The following is a 19,356-nucleotide window of genomic DNA, read 5'->3' on the forward strand; positions in this document are numbered from 1 at the left end:
AAATAATGGCATAACTATGCAATATAACTAATCTCCAGAGTATAGACATACCCTCTGTTTCACTGTACAGCTTCTATCTAGAATCTTCCCCATCTCCCTCTTGCATATACGGTTTCCTGAGATGGATTTAAAGAAACAGCATGCCTCTCCTCACACCACTGCTATCTGCTGAATGGAATTAGAAGTGCTAAAACGTGTGATAATTCCTATACTACTAAAATGTGTAGCAGCCACATGGTAGGGGACAATATGTTGGAGGAGGAACATCTAATTTCTATCCCTCCTGTCTCTGGGAAGCTCCAAGGCCCGTGCCATGCAGCAGAATGGTAACTGAAGTCCAAAGTGGCCAAACCAGAGATTTGTTAAAAGATTCTTTGAGTGGGTTGATTTTTTCTGGGGTCTGTCTATAGCTCTTCAACAAGATTTTCCAGAGTTCCTCTTGCCTTTCTTCTTTGTATTTCTCAATATCACTCCCAGACGCTGGTGACAAAATCCTTAGTGCCTGAGACACTATTAATTTCTCAATGCATTTAATCTTCCTGCACACAAAGAATTAGGAGAAGCTTCCCTGTAACTCCCTTTATTGTGCGATGTAATCTTGGCTTTTGTACAGCAGAATGCTGTGAGGAGGGTCACTGTGAGCCATTACTATGAGGACCCATCCCACAGGGAGCTTGGATGGTCCCTCTACACACATGCAGCTCCTTTAAGACCAAGATCAGTGTATAGTGCAGGAGGCAGGAACGAAGATGCAGACCAGAAGCTAACATACATTTTAAAATCACTGACTGTGGCTGAGAATAAAGTATTGGATTTATGCAGTGGGGGGTCCCTGGCCTTGCTTAATATTTATTGTGCATATTCCTACAGAGTCTGTGCATACACTTTGAAACTTCCTCTGCACATCTGTGCATCTCTGCATGGATTTAGGCTCTGAGCCAAAGGCTGGTTTCCTGAATCAATGCAGCTCTGGTTTCCAGGCACTAGGACCCAGGCGGAGCTTGACTCTCATATGAGTCAGTGCTGCTCTCACCCCTCAGAGCAGTGAATAAGGCTGGAGAAGCAGAGTGTGTGTGTGAATGGCTCATCTGATTTGGGAAAGTGTCCACAAACTAGGATACTACAGTCTACCGAACAGCTTGGGCACCCCTTAGGATTCCATCTCCCAGTGGTGTTCAGGGTACAGCTCAGAGGTGAGTGACAACACTCTGATCAAAGGGCTTTCACAAAGCAATCACGGTGGTTGTTGTAGAAGTTTGGGATTTTTATACTTAGCAAACATGGTTTTGGTATACTCTGAACCTCATCCTCCTGGATGGGGGCAGTCCAGATGTGTTTGAAAGATGGATTGTACTGGCTGTGACTAGAAAGTAACATTTATGCAAAAAGCCTACGATTTTTTCCCATATTTTGGTTGGTGTGTTGAGACTTAAAACGGACCTAATACAGGCTTGACGTCATGCTTATCTGGAAGGCTTCAATAAGTGTTTGTGGCTAAGTTCAAAAACCTGTGACACATCCTTACAGAGCACCCCAGTCTTAGAAAAATACAAGGATTCTCTCTCATCTGTTTTCATCCAGGTAAATCAGACTAATTTAATGTTCACAGGTACCTCAGTTAATCTTCTAAGAAATCACCATTACCCTGCTCACTTCAGAGAATTAGGCTCATTTAACATTAGCCACATTTTTCCTCAAACAATCCTACCTTAGTTCAGAAAACGTTCATTATCAGAGCTGAATTGTGGTGTAAGGCTGAGCAGAATTGATTCAAGGCTATCAGACATTGGCAGAAGCAGCAGGTCACCAGAGATACAGATTCTCTAGTTTCACATGGAAAAGCTTGCAAACTCCTTGTTGTCTGACCTGTTGTGACAGGATGAAACTGAGTGTTTATTGATTTGTATTTGATGATAAAGCTGTTTTATCTAGGAGAGACACTAGTCAGGGAGACAGAGATGGGGACCCCGGTCAGGGAAAGAGAAAGAGAATTGGGGAGTTCAGAACAAAATGTAACTTGACAAAGTTTGTGTGTGCTTTGGGGGTTTCTTCCTTCACTTTAAATTCTTATTATATGCTCCAGAACTTTTAGGGAAAAAAATAGTAAGCTTGCTTGTCAGGCTGGTTTTTCCAAGTTGCCACAACTTGGAAGTTGCTCTGTAACAGTTAGAAAAAATAATTCATGGCTGTTTTCATGCCTTGAAGTGTAGCACAGTAGAGCCTCTTGGGTACTTTTTGATATAAGCTAAAACAAAATACATGAGTTCTCCTCTGCACCCCAAGACAGTCATCTGAGGGTCCTGCCTATATGCACATTGGTTACAGTTCTGAGTTGCTGCATACATTACAGAAAGAAGTTCCATTAAAACAATTCTGTCAACTGAGATGTCGTGTGTGTCAAACTTGCAAGGTTGCTGTGATGTCGGTACTTTCTCAAGAGGACTGCAACAGTGGGATCAATGGCCAGATTAAGTGGACTGTCCAAATAAGTAAGAGAAGCAGGATTTGGCCCTCAAATGTGTGAGTCATTCTATGATAAATCTCAGCAGGATCTGGAGAGATCTTACAGCAAGACAGTAACTTTTCTGTTGAGTATATGCAAAGTAGAAGTAGTTATTCAACAACTTGAGAAATGCAGACAACTCACCCTAAAGGGATCTATTTCACAATGTAATAGCAGAGGAAATAGTGATGACTATATTGCTCATTACTTTCTCTGCGTGTTAGCTACGCAATGTTAATTTCTTCACCCAAAATTTAAGAATTCCTCTTCTGAGCTGTGTTCTTGGGCTTTCGGTTAAGAGTTACCCAAAGAGCACAATGGCTTATTCTGACACATGTATTAAATAAAAACAGTCGCAACACTAATTCATTACAATTGTTACCCACTTGCTTTAAAATGTGCATCAAAATTTGGGTTCAGAAAAACTGAACATGTTTTAGGAGGTCAGTGTTATGCTAACTGCCCTTCCTTTAAGGAGCATATAGAAGAGAGATGGCTGGGGCACATGTAGGAACTGAAGCTAGGCAAAGTGGAGGCTGCAGCCGTGTATTAATGGGTAGATTAGATCCCAAAAGCTCACTTATGACTCCACTTGCTTTGGTCATGTATAAGATGCTCCCTTTTACTCTTAATTTGAGTTTATTTAAAGAAATAAAAATGTTAAAAACCATTTGAAAATCCCAATATATTTTAATGAACATTTCTTGCATTCTGACCACCTCTTCTATTTTAAATTATAAAGGCTATTCTGACATGTATATAATTCCCCAGTACTTGTATTTTTAAGGCAGTAATGCAGTTGTGTAGTTATTTGAGGACCAACTCTGTATTTTAGGTATAAGTACTGTAGGCAATCTGTAGTAGAAGACTGAAATTAAATCTCACCACCAATAAAATCAGTCCAATATTGGAGGAATTAGAGATTGCTGAGTGTCATTAAAATCTCTGCCCTACAAAAGCAAATGAAGCCAGGATCTTTCAAACCATCTAACACAATGGTGACCTCTGCTGGCAATTGCCATCTCATCACCATGAGTGTAATGGGTTTATTTGATAAAACGTAGAAATTGCTCTAGATTTCATTAATGAACAGCTCTAATGGTGTTTGTTAACCAGTCCTTCCCCTGCACATCTATGTGCGTGTATTAACCAGTCCTTCCTTTGCACATCTATGTGTGTGTATATCTCTCTGTTGAACAATGGAGCCCTTATACACATATTCCACTTCTGAAAACCAGGGAAAAGAGATGTTTCTCTAAGTTTCCTCCAGCAAGTCTTGCAATACTGTGTTCAATCCAGTGTTGAGGAGTAATTTTAGCACTAACACACACTTTCGGGGAAAAGTCTGCTGCCTCAACTGTCACCATTAGAAATGGAAATAGTTCACTTCACTATAGGCTAAATATTAAAAGATGCAATGGTCTGGAATTAATTCCCCAAATGGAAGCAGAGTAAAAGCTCTGGCTCAGTGTCCTGTTGGATTTTCTGCTTATAATGAGATTGAAGGAACTGGGGACTGACACCCAGCCTGATCCACATGCAGATAGTGGGCCAGATTCTCAGCTGGATTGAATGGGTGACTTTCGTGTGAATACACCAATTTATACCATCTGAAAATCTGGCCTTCTGAAAGAACAAGAACTCCTTTAGGCAATGTAGACCACCCATAAGAATCTAAGCATTCATCCACTACAACCACGTCTGGAGAGAACAGCAAGAAGTAACTAAGGCAATGAACCAGAGAATACTCAGGAGACTTGTGAAGGAGATGGGATCTACCTACTGAAGTGTTTTCTACATAGAAGACAGTTCATCGATTAGAAACCTAAGATTTGGACTCCAACAAGAACTGCAACAGGAACAGAAGAGCCAAATCATGCTGTGAAAAATATTTTTCCTAAGTTAAGTGCCCTAAAAATTCATAAGTTTTAACTCTACCTTTTAAACTAACTCCTCTCCCCAAGTTCCTATAAAAATACAGGTCAGTAAAATCTACTTTTGGAACCTTAATCAATGGGAGTTAGATACTTAAATACCTTTAAAAATATATATTTATATCAAGCCTCAATGCTTTATTACTTTTACAGTAGGAATCATAATGTAGTCAAATACTACAGAACCATTTCTGCTTTAGATATGACTTCATAAAACCTATTAGCATGATTTATGCATGCACATTGAGAGCACATGGGCCTTATTCTCATTTATACAAAGGCTTGTTTACACCATAATGACAGCAAAGAGAGGCTATAAAATGGGTGGAAATTACATTTAAGATCCTTTTACACTGCCAAAGTGCTGCAAAGAGGCCATAGGGTCTGAGTCTCATTTACACGAAGTATTTAACAAAGCTCACTTACAAAAAAAACTTTAATACAGGCTGTTAATTCATTGATTATACCAACTGTATTTGGTTTGTTTAAAGCAGGAGTTCTCAAACTGGGGGTTGGGGTCCATCAGGGGTTGCAAGGTTATTACACTGGGGGTCGTGAGCTGTTAGCTTCCACCCCAAACCCCACTTTGCATCCAGCATTTCTAATGGTGTTCAATATATTTAAAAAGTGTTTTTAATTTGGGGGGGGGGGTGTCGCACTCAGAGGCTTGCTATGTGAAAGGGATCACCAGTTTGAGAATTACTGATTTAAAGACTAATGGCAAAGAAAAATGAATGATATAGGCAATGTGCATTCATTTATTCACTGTAGAAAGAGATTCATACCAGGGAATAAAAAAAAAAAAATTATTCAAGAGCAGGGAGGATTATGACTAAAGAACTGCAGAAAACTCCCAACAAAACTATATAATAGGTCAATTTGAGGGCAGCTGTAATTCAGGGGAATCGTGCAATGTTCTGCATGCTGGAAAAAAAAAAGGTTATCTGTATATAGTGATGAATTTTGTAAGTAAAGTCGAAGGAAGAATTTCACTGTCAGCATAAGATGCTCAAGACAGACATCTGCCAAATGTGCAACAAACAAACGAGATAAATAACAGCAAGGAAATATTATAGAAAAGTCAATACAACTCTGCCGTGAATACTGCATCACAGCTGGAATATATGCAGCTGAAATAAAAGTCTAGAGAAAGGCAATGAAAATAATGGGGCTCTGGGTACAAGGGATCTTCAGCATGAGGAGAATAATAATATTCTGAAGTGGTATGAGAGGCATGAAATGCTGAACAACAGACAAGGCTAAGTGGGCACTGTAATTAACTCCTTCCTGAAATACCAGAGTACGAGAGCACTTGAAGCTCATAGATTCTAACGCCAGAAGGGACCATTGTGATCATCTAGTCTGACCTCCTGTATAACAGAGGCCACACAACTTACCCAAAGTAATTCCTTTTTTGAACTACAGCATCTCTTAAAAAAAAAAAAATCTAATCTTGATTTAAATATAGCCAGTGATCGAGAATCCACCAAGACCCTTGGTAAATTATTCCAAGAGCTAATTACTCACTGTTAACAATGTACATCTTATTTCCAGTCTAAATTTGTCGAGCTTAAACTTACAGCCTTTGGATTTTGTTATACCTTTGTCTGTTAGACTGAAGACCCCCCCATTATTAAATATTTGTTCCCCAGGAAGGTGCTTATAGATTGTGATCAAGACACCCCTTAATGGTCTCTTTATGAAGCTACTTAAGATTGAGTTCCTGTAGCGCAACTATACACGTTTTCTAATCCTTGAATCATTCTCGTGGCTTTTCTCTTAACCCTTGTCAAATGTATTAACATCCTTCTTACAGTGTGGACAAGAAAATAGACAGTATATTCCAGCAGTAGTTGCATCAGTGCCAAACACAGAAGTAAAATAACCTCTCTATGCCTACTTGAGAGTTCTCTGTTTTTTATATCTGTAGCAGAGCCAGATGGCCTCGTGCTCAGTGCATTTGGTTTCCACTCTCTTGCATCCCAGCAGGAAGGGCCTTCAGTGGCTTATCCTCATTTCAGGGTTTTCAACATTCTTACTCTCTCCTTACTAGAGCAGGAGGTGGGGTGGAAATGAGGTTACACCCTCACAACAAGGGCAGTTGGCAGGGGAGTGTCACATGGTGCTCTACTCACCACTGAAGTGCCTCCTTCTAGGCGCAGCTGGGGATTATCTCTGACAGTCTCAAACCCCTTCCGGTGGGTGCTCACTCCATCTCTCTCCCCACCCCACTCCTCAACTGCTCCCTTGGCCCACCCACCTAGTCACTGTAATTTTCCCCTTCCGGGTGGGGGGATGCGGTTGTGTACCAATGTCTCTCTGTATCAGCTGTCCCAAGCAGTCTTTCAATTCACTGTTTCTCAATGGTGCCACTTCCTCAGTGGCTGATAGGGGAACCCAGGTCCACCCCTTTCTCCAGGTTCCAGCCCAGGGACCCTACAACCAGCAGCTAAGGTTTGCCCCATGCTTTGCTGTTGTTGTTTCCCTGGACTATTTCGTACATTGCCTCTATCAGCCTCCTTCTCCACCCACCTCCAGGTACACTGTTCCCTGCAGGCCAAACTCCCTTTTCTCCATCACCTCAGACATTCTCCAGGCCTCCTCCCAGTCTGCCCTCAGCTACCCAGTTTTATACCAGCCCTGCCTGTTCCTGTCCAGGTGAGCTTCCTCCTTTAATTAGTCCTCATTGCTCCCTAGCTCCTCCTCCAGGTGCAGCCTAAGCACTTAATTGGCCCACCTGGCCACCTTAACCTCTTCAGGGCAGATGTGGGTTGAACACCCCATCACAGGGGGCTAGGGCCCTCCCAAACCACTGACCTCTGACCCAGAGCCCTTTGAGAGGCAGCAGTGTCAGTCACTCTGGTTTGCCCACATGCTACCAACTGTCTCCCCCAAAGACTCCCAGACCAAGACAAATAAGTCCAATATAGCAAAAACGAAGACACCTAAACCTTCAGTCTCAGCTGGGCTCATCTTCCTCACAGTGAGGCTTGTTCAGGAGTCTGTCCTCCGCCCCGGTCTTTTCCTTTTTAAGGTTTCTCTCCAGGTGGAGCATGCTCTGCAGGCCTGGAGGGGTGGGTCAGGGCTACCCGGATCCAGTATTGTCCATTGACCCCTTTGGGCCCAGAGAGGGATTTGTACACCCTATCACAGCACCCAAGCATTAGCCCTTTTGGCCACAGTGTCACACAGCGAGTTCATATTGAAAAGCAAATATTTCATTCCTTTTAAATTAATACTCCCCCCACCCCATATAGAGGCAAATAGCTCAGGAATGTTCCGGAAAGGACTAAAGATTTATGTGAATACAAATAGCATCTCAGGTTTCAGAGTAACAGCCGTGTTAGTCTGTATTCGCAAAAAGAAAAGGAGTACTTGTGGCACCTAAGCATCTCAATAACTCTAGCTCAGATAAAAGTACAATTAAAGTCTGGAAATACCAATGTTATGTTTCCTACAGGAAGCATAAAATAGCATCTTATATTGCTATTACAATTTATGTTTTATACTCTATGGTATGTACAAGTATGGCCAAGTTATGATGTGTTGTGCATAAAGTGACATTATTGCAACGTCTCATGGCTCCAGCTGTGCAGTCATTGATGTGTGCCTGTAGCTGAAGTCCTCTGCCTCTGAACTTCCCTAAAGACAAAGCCAAGCAACACGGGTGGTATATGTAACTTTAGGGTTTGACTCTTAAACATTAATTGGGAATGATTCATTCCTCTTACACTTGTTTAAATCAGGAATAACTAATGAAGTAAAAATGTGAGAAGGAGCAGATCCTAAATGTCTAAACAGTAGATCTTTAATAAAGTCCTCAGTAAGCACAACTGCATTTGAAGTGGTTAATAGAGTTTAGCCCCTCAAAAGTGTCTGAATTATTTTTTTTTTAATATGTGAACTTTTTTCATACTTTGAGAATGCATAAAAGGCCAAATAAAATTATACTGAGCTCTCAAGGCACACAAAAGCCTCCTTTATTCTAAGATCAAGCATGAGACTTTTGAGCCCAAAGGCTATGTTTTTCCGAGAGTTATAAGCACCTGAAGACAGGGGCTTATAATGAATGTGCTGCTCAGCCATTCACAAGAGTCAATACACAGAATGTTATACTATATAGAAAGCTGTATACGAGGTCACTGCTGTGCATTGGATAATGGTCAAATTTAGTGGAGAGACAAGGTGTGAGAGGTCATACTTTTTACTGGATCAACTTCTGTTGGTGAAGACAAGCTTTTGAGCTTACACAGAGCTCTTCTTCAGGTCCTATAAAATTAAAGCTATCATAACAAGACCAGGGCCCTTTGTATTTCTAAATCTGGATGACATTTTGGTGGAGCAAAGTCCTAGTCCCAGATCAAAACTTTTGTACGAGATAGTTTGAAAAGCCTGAGTGAGCATATCAAGCTTCAGCAGTATCACTTTAAATCTCTTGCTTCAGTGTATGAAACCCTTTGGACTCCATCTCAAACACGGAGGAGAAAAATATTTACCTCCTAGCAAAGATCCTTTCTTCTTTTTCCAAGGATCCTGCACTTGCCATAAAGCCTCAAAGAGTTACTGTAAAGTGGTTCCCATTGGCAGAAGGCCATATCAACCCCTATCAAAATCACATTCTCCATTACTGGGAACAGTTGTATTGCATGATTACACTTTCCAGATTTCTCAGTGGAATCCTCTGGGGAAAAAATTGTGTTATGGTTACAGTCTCCAATAAAAATCCTAAGAAGTTGCATGATACAGGCTCTGCAGCTTGTCAAACCTAAGGCATTCTCCTTGGATTGGCAACCACCAAAGTTATCTTCCTGGTGATATTCAGACATTCCTGGCCAAGAACCCACTGATTGTAAAGTGGTACTGTACCTGCAACTTCTGATTCAGTTGATACTGTTATAGATTTGCTTAGGAAGTTTCTAAAATTGAAAACTGAAGTTGGTCCACTGAATGTATTCTAAAAGGGCTCTTCCAAAAGATCATTTTTAAATGTATAATCCTATCTCCAAAATCTCATGTCCCTTGCAGTGGTATATCATAACAATGCGCCAATAAAAGAGCAGATCCTGCTCCCACTGAATTAAGTAGCAAAACTCCCACTCATTTCAGTGGAAACTGTTTCAAACATAAAGAGAAAAAATTGTCCACCCACATGTGAAGTGATTTTTGGCTTTTTTTTTTTTTTTTGATAATTTAGACTTGCCAACCCTCAAAGCTATGACATTCATAGATGTGATTCAAATATCAAATCCTTTCCAGAAATAATGTGATCATGACTCTCACTTTGGTGGCTAGTCATTTATTTTTAATTGCTACATTTGTGAGAGGTGCTACAGTGTTGAAGTTGCTGTGATATGCTTACTTCGAGATCCCTTCTATAGGGTGGCTGCTTGGAAAACTAAGAAGATTAGACTGTTTGACAGTCTTTAGTCACACAGAGGAAAGTAGATTACCAATGTCAATGGGATGGGGATTATTTCTTTGACGATTTCCTATTACTCTGAGTATTTTTCTGGCTGTCAGCTAGCGTGGTATGCTAGTCTAAACATTTTAATGATGTTTTACAACTCATTCATTTCACAGTTTTTTCATCTAAGTGATCGAGTGTGTAATTGTATCTCAGAACTTTTCCTGATTTTAACAGAGTTGATCTCATTCATCCATTTTCTTTATTTTGTTTTCAGTAGAGCCATATGAAATCTAAATAAAAAACAGAGGAAGTGCATTGAGTTCATCAGAAATCTTCCACATGTGGACTTGCCAACCACCCCATGCTACATGTTATCTTTGTTCCTGGTTAAACAGCTTTGGCTCAGAAGTGAGCACTTTTCTGTTTTGAAATTTACCCTTTATTATGGGAAGTAGCCAAGTGCTGGTTCACTGAAATATGAAAAAGCAAGTCCACATTTAGGCTCCAGTTAATCTCAAAGAGATTTCTAGTAACTACAAGGATAACTGAAATTGTGCATAATGCATCTTCATCTGGTCATCACTTCTGATGGGGATTGCTCCTGCAAGGTGCTGAGCACTTTGGTCCCAAATCACATGCTTACTTTAACCATATGAGGAGTCCCATTGACTCCAATGCTGAGCACCTTCCAGAATCAAACCTGTAACTATGAAACAACATAGCCATCAGTGATTAAACACTTTTCAATGCAGCCCTGATGTAAGCAATGCAATTCTGGTGGCTTTAGTGGAGGGATGAATTTGGCCCTTCACATTTTTACAGAAGCAAAAAGGACTAAGTTTCTATCATGCAGATGTCTGAAAGTTGATACTGAGGGTATGTCTACACTTACTGGGGATCGATGCTGCAGCGATCAATACACTGGGGGTCAATTTAGCGGGTCTAGTGAAGACCCGCTAAATTGACCGCAGATCGCTCTACCGTTGACTCCGGTACTCCACCTGAACGAGAATCATAAGGTAAGTCGACAGGAGAGTTTCTCTAATCAACCCAGGTATTCACATAGCTGGAGTTGCATATCTTGGGTTGACTCAACCCCGTAGTATAGACCTGCCCTGAGATAACTACATATCAAGGCTTAAAAAAAAAAAATCCACCCATCAGTGGGCAGTTTTACCAGGTAAACAGTAGGGAAGCAGGCTGAGCCATACATTTCTGGATATTAAACTTGTCTCCAGTTATTTTGGATGTGAAGAAAATCTTCTAAACGCAACTGATGCAGTGTTGTATTTCTGAGTTTGCAGTCTTCACCGCCCATTGGAATTCCGGGTTAAGCTCCCAATGCCTGATGGGGCAAAAACATTGCCGTGGGTGGTTTTGGGTACATGTCGTTAGTCACCCCTCCCTCCGTGAAAGCAACGGCAATCGTTTTGCGCCTTTTTTCCGTGCAGACGCCATACCACGGCAAGCATTGAGTCCGCTCAGCTCAGCTCACCATCTCCACGGCTGTTGTGTCCTGGGTGCTGCTGTCAGCAGATGCTGAAGTAGATCTGCTAACCGTCGTCATCCACCGCTTCTGCTGCTGCAACTCTGCTCTCCTACAGACGCCATACCACGGCAAGCATGGAGCCTGTTCAGCTCACCGTCACCGCTGCTGCTGTGAGCATTGTAAACACCTTGCGCATTATCCTGGAGTATATGTGGAACCAGACTAAGAGACGCCAGCACAAGGAGGCTTTTGATGAGGACATGGACACAGACATTCCTGAAAGCACGGGCTGTGGCAATTGGGACATCATGGCGGCAGTGGGGCTGGTTGATACAGTGGAATGCTGATTCTGGGCCAGGCAAATAAGCACAGACTGACTGGTAGGACCGCATAGTGTTGTGAGTATGGGATGATTCACAGTGGCTGTGAAACTTCTGCATGCGTAAGGCCACTTTCCTGGAATTCTGAGTTGCTTTCCCCCCACCACCCTGAAGCGCAGGAATACCAAGATGAGAGCTGCCCTGACAGTTGAGAAGCGAGTAGATAGCCCTGTGGAAGCTTGCAACGCCCAACTGCTACCGGTCGGTTGGGAATCAATTTGGAGTGGGCAAGTCAAGTCTAGTGTGGGAGCTGCTGTGATCCAAGTGGCCAATGCAATCACTGACATTCTGCTATCAAGGGTAGTGACTCTGGGAAAATGTGCAGGTCATAGTGGATGTCTCTGCTGCAATGGGGTTCCCTAACTGTGGTGGGGTGATAGATGGAATGCATATTCCCCATCTTGGCCCTGGACCACCTTGCCAACCAGTACATAAACCACGAGGGGTACTTCTCTGCAAGCACTGGTGGATCACAAGGGACGTTTCACCGACATCAATGTAGAATGGCCGGGAAAGGTGCCTGATGCTTGCATATTTAGGAACTCCAGGCTGCTTGAGCAGCTGCAAGAAGGGACCTACTTCCTAGACCACAAAATTACCTTTGGGGATGTTGAAATGCCTATAGTTATCCTTGGGGACCCAGCCTACCCCTTGTTCCCATGGCTCATGAAGCCGTACACAGGCAGCCTGGACAGTAGTAAGGAGCAGTTCAACTATAGGCTGAGCAAGTGCAGAATGGTGGTAGAATGTGCTTTTGGATGTTTAAAAGCTCGCTGGTACAGTTTGCTGACTAGGTCAGACCTCAGCGCAACCAACAGTCCCATTGTTATTGCTGCTTGCTGTGCGCTCCATAATATCTATGAGAGTAAGGGGGAGACATTTATGGAGGGGTGGGAGGTTGAGGCAAATCGCCTGGCGTCCCATTTTGAGCAGCCAGACACCAGGGCGATTAGAAGAGCACAGCTAGGTGCACTGCACATCAGAGAGGCTTTGAAAACCAGTGTCATGACTGGCCAGGCTACGGTGTGACTGTTCTGTGTGTTTCTCCTTGATGCAAACCCACCCCCCCTTGGTTGCTTTTCGTTCCCTGTAACCAAATCACCCTCCCTCCCCACTTCGAAATAAAGTAACTATTGTTTTGAAACCATGCATTCTCTTTTTTTTTTTTTTTTTTTTAATTAATGGAGAGAGAACTGACAAGGTAGCTCGGGTGGGGGAGGAGGGAAGGACAAGGCCACATTGATTTGTAGTGCGGCTACAAAAAGCAAACTGTTTAAATGACAGCCTTCTGTCGCTTGGGCCGTCCTCTGGAGTGCAGTGGCTGGGTGCCCAGAGCCTCCCCCTCTTCTCCCCCACCCCCGTGTTCTTGGGCGTCTGGGTGAGGAGGATATGGAACTTGGGGAGGAGGTCAGGTGGATATACAATGGATGCAGCGGGGGGGTCTGTGCTCCTGTTGGCTTTCCTGCAGCTCCACCAGACACATCATGTCCGTTTGCTCCCCCATTAGCCTCAGCATTGCCTCCTGCCTCTGCTCTTCGTATTCACTTAATGCTTTCCTGACCTTTAACACTGAATGCCTCCATGCATTAAGCTTTGCATTATCAGTGCAGGAGGACTGCATGAACTCGGAAAACATGTAATCGCGAGTGTGTTTTTTTCGCCTTCTAATCTGCAATAACCTCAGGGACAGAGATGATAGGGGGAAGTGTAAACATTTGCACGTGGTGGTGGGGGGAGGGGAAGAGATAAAAAGGGAGAGTAAAATTTAAGAGGATACATTTCTGAGAACAAAAGGGATACTCTTTCACAGTGAATCAAGCAATTCACAGCAGACAGAACATGTGCTTTAGGTACAAGGTTGCATTTTGCCTTTTATATTGCGCGCCTGCCGGTATGGTGACACATCACACACAGCTGGGCAACAGAATTCGGTTTCCCAGACAGCCATGGTAAGGCACGGGGTACGTGGGGTTGGCTTTTTACGCATAACATGTGGGAATGGTTTCAAACTGCAGCGCCATCCTTTCCCATAGCAAGCAATGGGTTGGGTTTCACATTTAAAAGCAGGGGCTGCGGTTTTCGGGTGGATGTGCAGGACACACCTCCCCCCACTGCATCGTGTGGCTATTCTCTGGGATGATCCCTTTTAGCCAAGCGCAAACAGCCCAGCATGAACGGGGTCCTTTTACTGTTCCCTTACAAAAATTCCCCTATTTCAACCCGGTGACCATGAATGATATCACTCTCCTGAGGCTAACACAGAAAGATATAGACTGAATGTTGCTTGAATGTGACCAAAACCCAGGACCATTCGCTGCCATGCTTTGTGCTGCAATGATTCCAGAATACTTGCTACTGGCTTGCCGTGGTAAAGTGTTCAACCATGGAGGACTAAATAAGGCAGCCCTCCCCAGAAACCTTCTGCAAAGGCTTTCTCCAAGAGAGCTTCATGGAGATGTCCCTGGAAGATCCCCACTCCATCCCCAGACATGTGAAGAGACTTTTCCAGTAGCTGTACTGGCCGCGAATGCATCCCAATTCTTCAGGGCAAATCAAACATTAAACACTATTGCTTTTAAACCCTGTACTGTAGTTACAAATGTGCACTCACCAGAGCTGCCTTCTCTGGCTTCAGGGTCGGGGAACCCGCCTTCGGAAGGTATTGGCTCCAAGGTGATAAAAAGGTCCTGGCTGCCAGGGAGAACGGATTCACCGCTTGCCTGCTGCGCATTCTCCTCCTCTGCCTCATCCACAAAATCTTCCTCCCTGTTGCGTGAGACTCCCCCCTTGCAGGTGTCCACAGACAGTGGTGGGGTAGTGGTAGCGTCCCCCCTAGAATGCCATGCAGCTGATCATAGAAGTGGCATGTTTGGGGGTCTGACTCGGAGTGCCCGTTTGCCTCCTTTGTCTTTTGGCAGGCTTGTCTGAGCTCCTTAACTTTCATGAGGCACTGCTCTGTGTCCCTGTTGTAGCCTTTCTCCACCATGCCCTGTGAGATTTTGGCAAATATATTTGCATTTCTTCTTTTTGCTCGGCGTTCTTCCTGCACAGATTCTTCTCCCCATACAGCAATTAGATCCAGTGTCTCCCTTTCGGTCCATGCTGGAGCTCATCTGTGATTCTGGGGGGACAGCACAGTCACCTGTGCTGCTGAGCTCGCCACGCTGACCAAACAGGAAATGAAATTCAAAAGTTCCCAGGGTTTTCCCTGTGTACCTGGCTAGTGCATCAGAGTTCGAAGTGCTGTCCAGAGCGGTCACATTGGAGCACTCCCAGAGTGCAATACCGTTGATTTGCGTCCACACTACCCCAAATTTGACCCACCAAGGTTGATTTTAGCGCTACTCCCCTCGCTGGGAAGGAGTACAGAAGTCAATTTTAAGAGCCCTTTAAGTCGACAGAACGGGGTTGGTTGCGTGGACACATCCATTTTAAAATTGGCCTAAGGAGGCTAAATTCAACCTAACCCTGCAGTTTAAACCAGGGCTCAGAGAATTATGTTGCACACACCATCCATTCTTACCTAGGAGGGAAGGCCCTATTTTAAAGTAGATTATTTACCCTTCTACCACTCTGGCCATCTGTAAAGCTGGTATTTTGTGTTGAAAAGGTCACAGCATTCTGGCTGAGATTACAGGGTCTCTTATTCGCATTAACTGCAATCATTTGGGTAAATGCTTTTGTGTATTAAGAGAAGAAACTGCTAAGACAGCAAATACTCATTACTCTGTTTTTTAGATTGCATCTTAAAAAGCCTGGTCACAGGGAGTGTGTGTCTAGATATGAGACATTTGCTGTCTTTGACCTGGTCTACACTGGGGGGGAGTGAGAGGGGGTAAATGGATCTAAGTTACACACCTTCAGCTACGTGAATAAATGTAGCTGAAGTTGATGTACTTAGACCCAGTGATGAGCTGCCAAAATCTGAAGAACTGGTTCCTTCAGTCGCTCCAGGTCTTCAGTGAATCTGAAGACCTGGAGTGCCGTCAGGTGAGTAAAAAGGGATTCTCAAGGGGAGCCTCCCCAACCGGGAGCTCAGGTGGGCCGGACAGGACAGTCCTGCGGGCCAGATGTGGCCCGCGGGCTGGAGTTTTCCCAACCCTTTAACAACCGGTTCTAAAGCGGCTTCTAAATTTAACAACTGGTTAGTGCGAACCGGCTCCAGCTCACCACTGCTTAGACCTACTCACTGCCGCTCCCCAGTCAACTGCCTGCACCTCTCAGGGCGGTGGAGTACAGGAGTTGACAGGAGAGCGCTTGGGGGTTGATTTATTGTGTCTAGACTAGATGCGATAATTGACCCCTGCCGGATCGATTGCTGCCTGCTGATCCGGCGGCTAGTATAGACATACCCTTTGCAATATTCTCTTTCCCAAGGTACCTAGGTAGGATCAACACCTCAAGTATTTGAGAAAACATGGCTGGTTTTAAGAGTTCTCAGATGCAGACATTTTTTGTTCTTTCTGTCCCTTACAAGGCCAAATTTCTGTATTCCTTTCAATATCTGATTCTTTGGGCATTCCTCACTATTAGGGAATAGGAGTTTATCTGAAATCTCTATATTTGGATTCATATTTGGTAGTCACTCTTACAGAAGAGGACTGGAGTTAAAGTTTATGGAGCCAGTATCTGTTTGAGGTTTGATCCCTATAAGGATATCATAGGAATTGAAGGATATTGGGATCCCATCAGCAAGTCTCCTCTGAGAACAATAGTTTTATGATTAAGATATGGATTAGGACTCCGACCTGGATTCAATTCCTGTCTCTGCTACAGACTTACTCTGTGAACTTGGGCAAGTCGCTTAAACTCTCTGGGCCTCAGTTCCCCTTCTATAAAATGGGCATAAACTATACTTTCCTGTCTCCCACTTTGTCTATCTTGTCTATTTAGACTGGAAATTCTTTGAGGTCGGGGCTGCCTTTTGGTGCATGTTTGTACAATGCCTAGCACCAAGGGGCCTGTAAGTGTTACCATTATGCAAATATTAATCTAATTCTTAATTTTTATGTACAGCAACTCATAGTGGGAAATCATTCCTAAATATTAGTAATCCATCAGCAAGGTTATTGGTATATTATGATGCAGCTGGAAATGCTGGCATCACAAAAGATAATCCAAGTGCTCCTCTGGATGCAAACAGAGAATATTCAGGGAATTTAAAAAGGAAGATGAAGAAGTACTTTGCCAAATCTGGATTTTTTTCTTGAAACTATAATGGATACTTCACATTGCTCAGCATGGAATCAAGATCCCAAAACACAGTCTAATCAACCGTATCTGAGTTCATCTGATACAGGCCTCATTTTGCTTCATCTTCGCTCCTATTTGTTTCTGATTTAGATTGCCATCACACTTGGCAATGCCTAGACACTTAGCATCCCTCTTCCCTAACAATGGTCTTTTTAGGACACTGATGAGCCCCATTGATTAGGTGGTATTATTTACATTACAATAGCACCTAGAGGCCCAAATGGGATTGGAGCCCCATTATACTAGGTGCTACAAATACAATGAGAGATGGTCCCTGCCCTGAAGAGCTTATATTCTACACAGAAAAGACAGACACAAGAGGAGAAAAAGTATTCTTCTGTTTTATAGCATATAGTACTTGTCACCCTTGGAAGTCACTTAACTTTTCTGTGCCTCAAGACATGCAACAGCTGGGAGTGCGCTTCCCACTCAGGTAGACAGAGTTGTGCTAGTGGGACTTAGGATACACTAATAGCAGTGTGGATGTCGTGTCTTGTGCATCCCAGCCCATCTGACTCTCTAGGCTTGACAGTCCAAGCTGCAACATCCACACTGCTATTGTTAGAGGGCTAGCTCAAGCCCTGCTTGTGCAAGTGTCTACCAGAACTGGGAGGCTGTCTCTTGGCTGCAGTGCAGACAGACCTTCATTTTCCCCAATATACAGCACGGGGATAAGATGAGTTACTTATTTCACATGCAAGTTATGAGTATTTAATGTTTTCAGGGTGCTTGGACATCCTTGCAACAAAAGTAAGAGGGTATGGAGTATCATTATTGTCATCTTATGTCTGCACTTAAGTGGTTTTGCATTAGCATAGCAATGGAAAATGACCTGATTTATCACAGCTTTGTGGTAGTAATGTGCTTCAACTGATGTAGAAAAATAGCACCCCCACTGTAATTTTGCCACAGTAAGCATGATTTCCCCATAGCAGTTACACAATTCAGGACTACTGCTGTGACAAGTTAGAAAACTTCATTTCAAGAAAGGCAGAGTCCTATGTACCCAACAGGAACTTTGTGGTATGTGCAGGCAATCCAGACAAAAGCCAGTTTCCAAAGCAAGTCGAGTTGAGCCACAGAGCATCATTTTTTCAGGGACTACTGCATGCCATACTCCTCTCCTTTGTGAAAATAAGTATTGTTTTGGATGTTCAGCAGATACAACGTATCAGATACAAGTGAATTTGGTGGGGGGAGGGGTGCGGCACAGAAGGAAATCAGCACCTTAAAATATTGAGGGGAAAAGGCCTCCTTGTAACAGGCAAGAACATGTAACATTGGGCAAAGGGATTAGAACTGGGTTTTAGATAAGGTGGACCAAGCTTTGTGCAATTTAATTTTCTTGAAATCTTTTCATCAACTAGTCCACAGTGATGTCATTTCTTTTCTAACCTATTTGTGATATTTCATGTAGCAGTCAGGTCAGTGCAGAGAGGAGTACTGTTATGGATCAATACAGGACACACTGCGTGCACCAAATAGGTCCCGACAGCTTGATCTTCAATAGACTTATAAAGAGGGGACACCACTATGGGCCAGAGCCTGACAATCTCTCAGTTACCGCAGGCAAAACTCCAGTTGATTCCACTGGCTTCTCCTGATTCCTTACTCTATCAGTAGACGGCAGTATGTGATATCTCCTACATAATACTTTGTGGGTGCCAACATTAACAGCTTCCATTCATTCCCTTTCCAACTGGTTTTCCATGCCCAGGGCCTCCTTTCTGTTCCATCTGACTGCTGTTCACCATGAGCAACTATTAATAAGAGTTATATTTGCTCCATATATATATCTTTTCATGTTTGTCTTTGACTAGGAGCCCAAGCAGAGTGACTCCACCATATATGGAGACTTATCCGTACAAAGGGCCAAGTTCTTCCCTCAGTTGTTCCTGTGGTATAAGCAAAGCCAGTGTTCATGAAGTCAATGCGAGTGCTGCGCTTTTAACAAAGGACAAAAATTATGCCCAAGTCTCCAGCACTCTATACTACTATGGATATGTATTTAAGTCCTATAGGAGCAAGATACCATTGAAAAGGTATTTTAAAGTGATTCTCTTTAATTGGGAACGCACTCATTCTTCCCCTGCCCCCAAGCAGCCTATGCAATTTCCTCATCAAAAGAGCAGCTCAGACAGTCAGTCCCTTTCCTGGGGAAGAAAGGGACAAGCCTGTGCAGTGTATCAAAAGAAGAAAAGGAGCAGACTATGTAGGATAGTACAAACAAATTCAGAAGAAACTTTTATTAACCCGTGACCAATAATTTTTCCCACTAGGGGAGAATCAGAATGTTTCACTTGGAAAACCCCATCTCTGTTCTCTCTCTCCCCCATCAACAGCCTTCACTTGCTGGCAGTCCCCAGCTGAGTTCCTTCCTCTTGAGATTT

The 19,356-nt window shown here is 43.3% G+C and overlaps 1 protein-coding gene across 3 annotated transcripts in view; it reads left to right on the plus strand.

The window, feature by feature from the left end:
- Nucleotides 1-1,081: 1,081 nt before the first annotated feature.
- Nucleotides 1,082-19,356, plus strand: part of NGF (nerve growth factor) — a 48,519-nt gene continuing 30,244 nt past the window's right edge. For 2 of the 3 annotated variants that reach the window (XM_073319532.1, XM_073319535.1), the window contains exon 1: nt 1,082-1,193. The gene's annotated coding sequence lies outside the window, so the exon portion shown is untranslated. Of the gene's footprint in view, nt 1,194-11,295; nt 12,858-19,356 lie in introns of those variants that run through there. The other variant, XR_013634888.1, reaches the window with a different exon arrangement.

This window comes from Lepidochelys kempii, chromosome 21 (assembly GCF_965140285.1).
Source record: "Lepidochelys kempii isolate rLepKem1 chromosome 21, rLepKem1.hap1, whole genome shotgun sequence".
Taxonomy (NCBI): domain Eukaryota; kingdom Metazoa; phylum Chordata; order Testudines; family Cheloniidae; genus Lepidochelys; species Lepidochelys kempii.